The sequence below is a fragment of the Heliconius melpomene genome, chromosome 5 (assembly GCF_056956725.1).
Source record: "Heliconius melpomene rosina isolate 202511_hmr_F chromosome 5, ASM5695672v1, whole genome shotgun sequence".
Taxonomy (NCBI): Eukaryota; Metazoa; Arthropoda; class Insecta; order Lepidoptera; family Nymphalidae; genus Heliconius; species Heliconius melpomene.
This window is the reverse complement of record NC_140393.1, coordinates 6,555,099-6,558,887: the sequence shown is the minus strand read 5'-3', so window position 1 is coordinate 6,558,887 and position 3,789 is coordinate 6,555,099.

Genomic DNA, 3,789 nt, shown 5'->3' with positions numbered 1-3,789 from the left:
CGTCTTCCCCACCATCATTGTGTTTCCATCGTATTTAAGATCTAAGTCAGCCATTGCATTGACAATGGGAGACAAGTGTGCCCATAATTGCGAGACCTTTCATGCCCACCCCTTAATTACTGAATGCTTTGTACTTTTGTTTATGTGAAAACGCCAATTATTACAATAACCGTGTGCGCGTCGTTCCGTTCGTCTCCGCTGACGACGCGAGTGCCTACTTTGTGAGGGAAAATGAGTTTAATGAACGTAATTAGCCAGCTCTGAACATATTTATTTATATAAAATGACGTATCTACATACGTTTTAATTTGAAACAGTTGAAGGGATGAAGTGGGTAGATGTAGATATGTATGTGGACGTGGGAAAATGTTTTATTTGAATTGTGAAATCATAATTAATATTTTGCTTGACTTAATAAAACATATCTATGTTATTTATGCACATATTTTCATTACCTTATGCATTTGTATGTCATTGTGAAACAGTGTCTGATAAAAAAACAAGAGAGTTGTTGGTTTAACTCAGGTTGATAGGTAGGTATATATAATTCTTTTTTTTCTTTTTTAGCTTCACGGCAGAGAAAACTGGGGGCATAGTGTTGATACACTCTGTTCAATATTAAGACACTTCTGTTACCCATTTTTGGGTGGTGGAACTCAACACCGTGCTTTGTTTCGTTCGCAGAGTGGTATCGAACCCACATACGTGGTTTTTACAATGACAAGCTTGGGTCACTGCGGCACAATGTAAATTATTTTTATTTCACCATTTTCGTAAAACAAAGAAATTCCTAAACTTAAGACCTAACCTACAAAGTTACATCTAGATTCTTCAGCAAAAATAATTCAAACTCTCTCTCTTTTTTTCCCCCAAAACTTAAGAAATAAAATAATTTTCATTCCTTATAATAATACTTGCTTAGTTATTAAAGTGTTAACGTAAGTACGGCGGTACACGAAGGGTTGAAATCAGGGCGGGCGGTAATCAGCCGGTGACCGCGTAATGGCCCCTTGGGGACGGCCGCGACGACTTGAGACATTGCTTGGGTAGGGCTGCTTACTTTAGTTTTTTTATGGAATACAATAGAATATACTTTTTTAGAGATAAATAAGAAATATTTTCATGCCTTTTCGCCATTCTTCTTTTGAGGCCATCGTGGTGCAGCGATAATATCTGTAATCGCGACAGTTGCCGGTTCAATTACCACTTGAAAGATTTTTTTTTTTTTAAGTTTCTCGGTTTGGTAATTAAACAAAGCGCCGCTTTGAGTCCTTCTACTCAAGACACAATATATCGAAGTTTGGGCAATGTGTTGAAAGTGTGTGGCAAGGAGTGTCTTAACGTCAGGTTCTCTCTCTCTCTCTCTCTCTCTCTGCCTGTCATTTGGGGGATACGGTATGATGCAAATAAAAAAATGCATGACTTATAATATTTAATTTTTTACTTTTTACGGGTTTCCTGTTGTTACCTTTAAATTAGTCACTAAATTGTCACCAACTTCAACTATGTACTTACTTATTTTCCTCGCACTTGTAGATTTTTTGTAGAAACATTTCAAAACTAAGAACATTATTTATGAAATATATTAAAATATATTTTAGATGAATTATAACTAAATTGAATGACTGAAAGAAAAAAATAATAATAAACCACTGGCAAAATTTTTTTTTTCGCATACTAACATAAAAGTTGGCAACCCTACCCGTCGTAATTCTTAGGAGGGTTTAAGACAATGCCGATGTTTATTCTTTATCGTAGCCGTGGGAAATTTACGCGCGAGGTGATAATTAAATATTTCCATTCATGGTGCAGCGTTGCGCTCTCCGTTCTCTTAATTAAGCAACCCTAAATAGAAGAGAGAAAATGTAGGCTGCGTAAGCGGTTTAAATTAAATTTAAAGAAAAAGGGGGTTTTCCTTTCGTAATAGGCAAGTGCTAATTTTATGGAACGTGGTATGGTTAGAGGAGTTCTGATTGTAAACGACGGTTGTGGGTACAAATCTCTAATATTTTACTTTAGCTTTCAGATAGAACGGAGCGTGAAATGCGACGGTATCTGCATACCTCTTTCGCCTCGTCCATTGTCGTCTACCTCTTGATACATTCCCTTCAGGGAGTCCTAATGCTTTTTTTCGAAAGTCAACCAAGATCTCCCCTTTCATAAATCTGTTCTGAGGTTCATAACGTTTTTCAAACAGCAAACAATGTCTCATATTTTCGGATACACGGAGAAACTTACCACTAGGTTTGAGTGCCTACGCTGCGAAATGAGGAAGACGACGTACATGTATATAAAAGTTGATATACTACAAATATCAGTGGAGAAAGGAGAGAAAGTATTTTCTAATTGGAAGAGTAAAAGCAGGTAATACAAAGATAAGTTCCATAATATAACAAAATATTAGGAAATGTAAATAAATATTCTAAAATAATTATTCATATACATAAATATTCTAAATAAATATTCTAAAATAATTGTGTTAAGTCATAAGTACCATACGATCGTTTTACTTTTAGAAAAACAAGAAAAAAAAACACAAGTACTGCCATCTTGTGAGCTTTTCTTACAGTAGAGCACATTAGCGCCACAAGCACACACAAACACAACCCTTCTATCAACATATCACTCACACAAAGATACAGAAAAGATACTAAAAACGCTTATGTTAAACATCTATTATTAGTAGCTACAAAACGTATTCGAAAGTGAATCTTATTACATTTTAAATAGAGTTAATTTTTAAATAGAACAAGACTACCGCTTAAGACTTTTGGAAATTTTGCAATAAAGCCCATAAAATTTTAAGCTCAAAGGCCAAAAAGGCGTAAGTTCTTTTCGCGGAGATAACAAAACCGTAGTAGCTTAAGAAAGCTAGCGTTTGGTTAGGCCCTTTTGGAAGTAAGGAGCTTTTCCGACGTAGACTGTTCTACGCATGTGTGCGTTCACTTTCAATGTAAGCGTGAGGGGTCGTATCCGTGAACTTTCTTAAAGTGTTTCTTAAGAAAACGAAGAAAACGAAAAGGTTCGCACTTGAAGGAGTTTCGTTAAAAATAAAACTGGCGACAAAGTTCCGGATGATTTCGCGAGAGGGCGCATTGCATATTTTTTTTGTATTTTCCTATTAAAATTTCTATTATGACTCTTATTAGAATAATTTACTATTTATTTAACCTACCTTTGCTATACTTTGCTATTTGTTATCATATCAATTTAAAATACCATTTAGTGTATATTAAATACATACTATCTTATTTCTATAGCTAACGGAATATATTAGCAACTAACCACACCCTAACACCTTTCACATAAATAAAGCGAAAAAAAACCCCAAACTAGCGGCAACGAATCACAATCGACACCACAACCACAACGAGGGCCGCGTGACAACCAAACCCCCAAACCGATGACAAAATCCTTCTAATTACATTACATTATATTACACCAGCCACCACCCATTACGATCTTAACGAATCGCGTATCGCGGTTAACCGCAACCAAACACCAACCAATCACAACCCATATTTTCCGCTATCTATTTTTCCGCAGGGTGGAAATCTTAGAAACCTCAGCACTAACCGCAAAGGTCAGGTGATCGGCCAATCGGGATCGTAAATATAACCGCAAGCCACGCCCACCTAACCGCAAACCAACCACAACGCGAGACGTTCACTTGTCATTATCGATTATGCACCGATGTTCTTTTTTCAAATTACATCACCCGATTGGTTATTTACTGGCTGATAACGACATCGATGAGACGTTCTATTCGATGTTTTCGAACCTGTAAAG